This window comes from Lampris incognitus, chromosome 5 (assembly GCF_029633865.1).
Source record: "Lampris incognitus isolate fLamInc1 chromosome 5, fLamInc1.hap2, whole genome shotgun sequence".
Classification (NCBI taxonomy): Eukaryota; Metazoa; Chordata; class Actinopteri; order Lampriformes; family Lampridae; genus Lampris; species Lampris incognitus.
Window position 1 is genome coordinate 25,887,770 of NC_079215.1, and position 6,742 is coordinate 25,894,511.

The 6,742-nt window shown below is 44.6% G+C and overlaps 1 long non-coding RNA gene across 1 annotated transcript; it reads left to right on the forward strand.

Moving 5' to 3' along the window:
- Positions 1-1,864, forward strand: LOC130113444 (uncharacterized). Its single transcript, XR_008810292.1, has 3 exons — positions 1-169; positions 261-331; positions 857-1,864. It is a non-coding gene; the product is annotated as an uncharacterized LOC130113444 (long non-coding RNA).
- The last annotated feature ends 4,878 nt before the right edge of the window (positions 1,865-6,742 follow it).

The following is a 6,742-nucleotide window of genomic DNA, read 5'->3' on the forward strand; positions in this document are numbered from 1 at the left end:
GAGAGTGAATCTAACGAGAGAAAGACTGGAAGAGAAGAGAAATACGGTTATTTTGAAATATGGACAACTTTGACTACGGATACTTGAATTTCGGATATTTGAACTACGGATATTTGAACTACAGGACATTTGAACTACGACTTAAGATCCCTCCCACGAGGCTTCCTTGGTGAGCCACTAGCCAAAGCTAAAAGTAAACAGCTTTCTATGTTCCATGTAATCATAGCCATTTACGTAGGATATCTTGATTTTATCCAAAGACAGATGATCTCCTGTTGAAGGAAGAAGGAAGACTCTTGTCTCTTGTGTTTTGTACGCTGCTGGAATCCTGGTGAGCTAAGAGTTTAAAATCTTGAAATCTAAAGACTGACAATTTTCGATTGGTTGCTAAGCTAAGTTAACCCAGCTAAAACGTATATCTATGATCCTTAGCAGTTTCCCATATGAGTCAGAGCTTTAAAACCAGTCAGGACACCCGATCCATAGGGTTTATTTGATGTAGGAATGTTAGACATTTTAATATAATAATATGCTTGTTGTTAAAAAAAACTGTAAGCTCCGGTTGCCACTAGCCACCTAGCCAACTCGGGCTACATGGCATCCATGGAAACCATAGCAGCCAGCTAGACGTGAATTCACGTTGATAGTGCCGTGTGACCGTCATGCAGCCTGGCTGCGATGACATTGTTTTTAACTGTTCTTACAGAAATAGGCTGTTCTCCTTCAACCGCATATTAGTTATATGTAGGAAATGATTTAATTCTGAGAATTGACTCTAGATTTGGGTATTTTTATTTTGTTTGTAATTGTTTGATAGAGATTGCAATTAATAAGGAATCTGTACAATTTTGTGCAGACTGGTTTTTTTAGTACCCCGAACAACTCCCCTTGCTACACCTTTTGGAACCCTTGGATACCCCCTTTTGGATTGCCCCCATCGTCGCCCTGGATGTGGATTCATCATCATCGCCCTCCACATTAACTTGCCCCTGTGATTGTGGTAGGATCTGGATATTGCACCTTGCACAAATTGGAAGACTGAATCATTCCCCCTTTTCTTTTCTTTATTATTTTCTTTGAGTGCACTCATACTTTATTTTGGATTATTTTGTTTAATTTGTTAATGTAGAATATGGCTGCATAAGTAATATATTAGAAAGGTATAAAATAGAATATAGACAATAAATAGAATATTAGGAAGAACTTTTAAAAAGTATAATAGAGTAAAATATATATGTAATATAACACATCTCATTTAGTATTGATATTGAAATAACTTGACGCTGAACTGTTGAAATAAATTCTTTTTATATTGTAAACTATACCCACGAGTGTGTGTGTTGTCTTTGGGATGAGTACTAGAATCTGGTCTAGAAAAAAACCTACACCAATCTCCACTGAACTTAGACATTAGACTGTAAACTGTCCCTGCGCAAGCATAGGCCCATTCCCCTGTCGTGCAGGTTACACAGACGTGTCGCCTTGGTCAATTTTTTGATAGGTCAGGCAAAAATGAGCATTTAGCTTAGCAGAAGGAACACAATGAAAGGTACAGGGTCCACAGATGCCACACTCATGTTCAAGGGTCTAGTGGCTTATCAACTGAAAATTGAGTTCATGTTTTTCAAATTTAGTTCAAACTTGGAAGGATTTATTTCTATTTGGGGACATGGGGATGTACTGTGCATGGTAGAAAACCAAGTGCTTTTTCTTAATTTCTGAAAAAATAAAAAATAGGGGAAGGTCTGTATCCTTTTTTTTACTGTGTATGGCAATTGTTGTGTTTTTCTGCTATGTATATGAGTATTTGTGTTAATGTTATCTTGATGTAAATGAAGAATTGGAACATTAAAGGCTTGGTTAAAGGTCAAAGGTCTCTCGCTCTCTCTCTCTGCACTGCACTGCATGCTGGGAGTTTTGGTGATGGAGAGCGTGGTGAGTTTGGCGGAGAATCTGTGACTTTTTCTCGATTTTCCCTCTTTTCCTTTTCCTACTGTGTTTATTGTATGATTAGTTTGTAGTTGTGGTTGTTTTTAGTATGGTTTGGTGTGTGTTTGGTCGTTGTTTTTGGCGGACGGTGAGCCGTGCTTCGTGCCGGGCATGGCGTCCCTTGAGACGCAGTCCCTCTCTGTGAGGCCCGGAGTGAGGATAGCACCGCAGCACAGTACCACGGTGGAGCAGGTGCTGTTGGCGGTAGGAGAACAGGTAGGGCATGGAAACATCTCGTTTGCTTCACGAATGAATAAAGCGGGGATTGTATTTTTGAAGGAACGGGGTTTGGTCAACCAGCTGATCGAAAACGGCTTACTGGTAAACGATGAGTTTACACTCGTTTCCCCGCCGGAGGTACCTTCCACCCGGATCACCGTGTCCGGAATCCCTCCTTTTATTTCCAACGAGGCGCTGGCGCAAGAACTGAGGCGCTTCGGGAAGCTTGCGAGTGGATTCCGGACGATGAATCTAGGTTGTGAGGACACCAAATTGATGCATTTTCAGTCTCTGAGGAGACAGGTGTTCATGTATTTGGACTCTCCGACCCAAACACTGAACGTCTCTTTCCGTGTGAAGCATGAGGAGGGTTTCTACATGGTATATGCTAGCTCCGGGACTATGAAGTGTTTTGAGTGTGGAGATGTGCGTCACAAGCGGATTGCTTGTCCACATTGACAGCACGCAGCGGGGTCTGCTGCGGCTGATGTGTGTGACAGCGCGGAGGGGAGCAGCGGGCCGATGTGGCCGACGGTGACGGGCAACAGGCCGCTGCGGCTGACAATGGGGAGGGAGGCAGCGGGCGGCAGACGCTGCCCGAGGCCGCTCCCCCTGTGCTGAGTGAGGCTGTTGGCTCCGTGGTCGGGGCCGCCGGTGCGTGCGGCTTTATGTCTACGGATAATTTAGCGGGGGGGGGGGGGGTAGAGGCTGACCCTGTGATCAGGACAGTGCAGAGGGAAGTCGGAGCAGGTTTCAGTACAGGGGGCAGAGAAGCTGCAGGTTGAAATGAACAGTGGGGCAGAGGAGCAGGTGATGAAGCCTGCTGGGTGGTGTGACAATATGACTGGTATGGGGCGTGAAGCTGAATCTGATAATGTTTCTGTAGCGGACAGTGACTCTCAGAGTGTAAACTTATATTCACTGGAGGAGATTAACAGTTTTTTAGATGAGACATATGGCAAATCGGTAAATGTCATGGATTATTTCCTGACGCTGACATTCATTCGGTCATTTACTACACTCTCTCTCTCCCTTGCTCCCCGCCCCCCCCCTTTCTCAACAGGTGTAACCACATATATCAGTGATATATCCATCTTCTACAAATCGTTTGTGAGCTCCATATAACAGCTCCAGTCACACTTCTCCGGTTACCTGACTGTACACTGTATGTAGGGCAAGCATAACATCGCAAGATAGAGTAAAACACTCCAATTAATTATTTAATTTTCTATTGTGAAAGTAAGCGAACATGAAACACTAAGATTTATCATTTATTCATTATGTATTTGTTTCTTTACACCTGTGTTATGTAAGCCAAACATTACACCTTAAAGGAGGCGATGTTGTGTGGTGTGTCATGAGACACTTCATACATGGAGATCTCCGAGAGGTCCTGGGTCCCGTGTTTCCGTTTGCATTTGTTTCTATAGAAAGTGATACTTGTGTTGAACTTGTGTTGAGACTCTTGCTAGAAATGGTTTCCCCTACTGTATGCAGGAGTGTTTCCATAGGTTGATTGTCTTTAAATGCAGAGGGGCTAAACATGTTAGACTTCTTTATTTTACTGAGCTATGAAGGCACTGAACCCCTCTCTCCTCAGAGGGAGACCGCTCCTTTTGACTTCTGTGTCGGGATGTTTTCCTCCAATATATTGTATATGGCGGCACGGTGGTGCAGTGGTTAGCACGGTCGCCTCACAACAAGAAGGTCCTGGGTTCGAGCCCCGGCGTAGTCCAACCTTAGTGGGTCATCTCGGGTCGTCCTCTGTGTGGAGTTTGCATGTTCTCCCCGTGTCTGCGTGGGTTTCCTCCGGGGGCTCCGGTTTCCTCCCACAGTCCAAAGACATGTAAGTCCGGTGAATTGGCGGTACTAAATTGTCCCTAGGAATGAGTGGGTGTGTGTGTCCGCCCTGTGATGGTCTGGTGGCCTGTCTCCCCACCTGCCGCCCAATGACTGCTGGAATAGGTTCCAGCATCCCCGCGACCCTGAGAGCAGCATAATCGGTTAAGACATTGGATGGATATTGTATAGACCCTTTTACAGTTGGTAAAGTAATCACGTGATTTTGCTGCCAAAATGCGCGCGCATACTATGCGTGATGTAGGTCACAAAGGGTCTATACAACATTGTAGTTAATTCGGGGGACAACGCAACCACAGGAACTGCCGCGGCCGGGAAGCGAACCCGTAACGCCCACACCGCAGGAGACATCGCTAACCGCTCGACTAAAGGGTCCGACCCGCCAGCGTGTCTACTTATCCATGCAGGTTACACTACCCCCCCTCCTTCGGGAAGCGTGTCCCCGCGCTTAAGCATATCGGCTCCTTCACGCCTCAGGGCCCATACACTTCCGATGGCCTTACGGTCGCCCCATCCCACTTCTGACACCAATGTAGCGAATTCGGGGGGCAACCACAGGAACTGCCGCGGCCGGGAAGCGAACCCGTATCGCCCGCACAGCAGGAGACATCGCTAACCGCTCGACAAAAGGGTCAGACCTGCCAGCCAGCAGGTTTTCTTATCCATGCACGTTACAATATATTTGAATCCCCAATCCCAGGGGCGTAGCTAGGCTCTAAGCACAGAGGGGACGAAGCATTCTTGAGGTGGCCTTCTGATAAAGTCATTTTAAAATTCACACCTATAAAATAGCTGATATATCTTATCTATAAACACAAATTGTCACTTATTGAGCCAAGCATGCCGATGTCTAAGAAAACGTACAGTGAAGCCATTTTGTCAGACAAGCCTGTTCTGAAGAGCAAAAAAAAACAAAACAGGTTGCCAGTCGCATTCAGATGTTTCTGCACTGAGGACAGCATATGGCGCTCTTTGTGCATCGATTGACGAACGGCTCAGCACCACTGCCGATAGACAGTGGCAGGCTAGTTTCACTGTTTCAGTACCATGTCTTTCTTACAAGGGAATAACATAAACATAAAATAGACACAATGGTCTACAACACTACAAGGCCTAGTCAAATACAAAGCAGACAGTCTACAACACCACAGGCTGTGACACAGACAAGTGCCGAGATGGGGTAAGCAAACAACAGATTAAGCTAACATTCTGATTTTTTTCATAACCAAAATTCAAATGAATGAAGAATAAATATGGATGTTTCACTCGCCAATTGTTGCCCCTGCTTACCCTGCTGTAGTTTATTGTAGTCCATTTGTTTATTCTACCATCCTCCATTGGCTTTCTTTCAGACTGTTGTCATTTTTAATGAAAACACTTCGTTTAACAGTTTCGGCGATTCTTCTGCGCTGTTGCTGCCATCTCTTCCCCATTTCTCAATGAGTATTTTACAATGAATGAAACAACGCCCCTCTAAATGTTGACATGTATTGAATGTCAGTCAACGTGTGTGGTGAAACACGGTATTGCACTCCTACTGTAGACGAGTCCGCGAGGAGCCCAGGCCAGAGTTGGTTTCCCTTGGTGGGGAATAAATAAACCAATCAAATGAGGCTACCGTCATGCTACTGCCAAACTGCGATTAGTCAAGACGGATTGGACCTATGACAAAGGAAGCCAAGGGAAGCCAGCTGCCTTTTGGCCTCACACCGATCAAACCATAGCATGTTATAGACGTCATTGAAATATAAAAAAAGAGAGATTCTTTTTTTTTGTATTGATATCGCCGTTAGCAAGTAGTGGCGTGCAGTTATAGAGGGTGGAGATTTGAGGTTTTTAGTAAAACAAAAAAACCTATCAAACTACTGCTGCAGCAATTTAAAATTAAGATTGACGGCAGGCCAACGGCAAAACTAGAGCTGCTTACGGAGAGGGAAAAAAAAAGGGATTCAGGCTTTCAGTGAAGAAATGTACGTCCTCTCGGAGTGGATAGCTGGTAGCGCTAAACTTCAGTGGCTACTTTGCTGGCCGTCGTGAGAATGGCCTTCCTCTTCGAACAGGTGAGTGAAATGCACACTCGCCCTCTCTCTCTCTCTCTCTCTCTCTCTCTCTCTCTCTCTCTCTCTCTCTCTCTGTGACTTTACTCTTGACGGAACTACCCACATACACTACCGTTCAAAAGTTTGGGATCACCCAAACAATTTTGTGTTTTCCATGAAAAGTCACACTTATTCACCACCATATGTTGTGAAATGAATAGAAAATAGAGTCAAGACATTGACAAGGTTAGAAATAATGATTTGTATTTGAAATAAGATTTTTTTTACATCAAACTTTGCTTTCGTCAAAGAATCCTCCATTTGCAGCAATTACAGCATTGCAGACCTTTGGCATTCTAGCTGTTAATTTGTTGAGGTAATCTGGAGAAATTGCACCCCACGCTTCCAGAAGCAGCTCCCACAAGTTGGATTGGTTGGATGGGCACTTCTTTGAGCAGATTGAGTTTCTGGAGCATCACATTTGTGGGGTCAATTAAATGCTCAAAATGGCCAGAAAAAGAGAACTTTCATCTGAAACTCGACAGTCTATTCTTGTTCTTAGAAATGAAGGCTATTCCATGCGAGAAATTGCTAAGAAATTGAAGATTTCCTACACCGGTGTGTACTACTCCTTT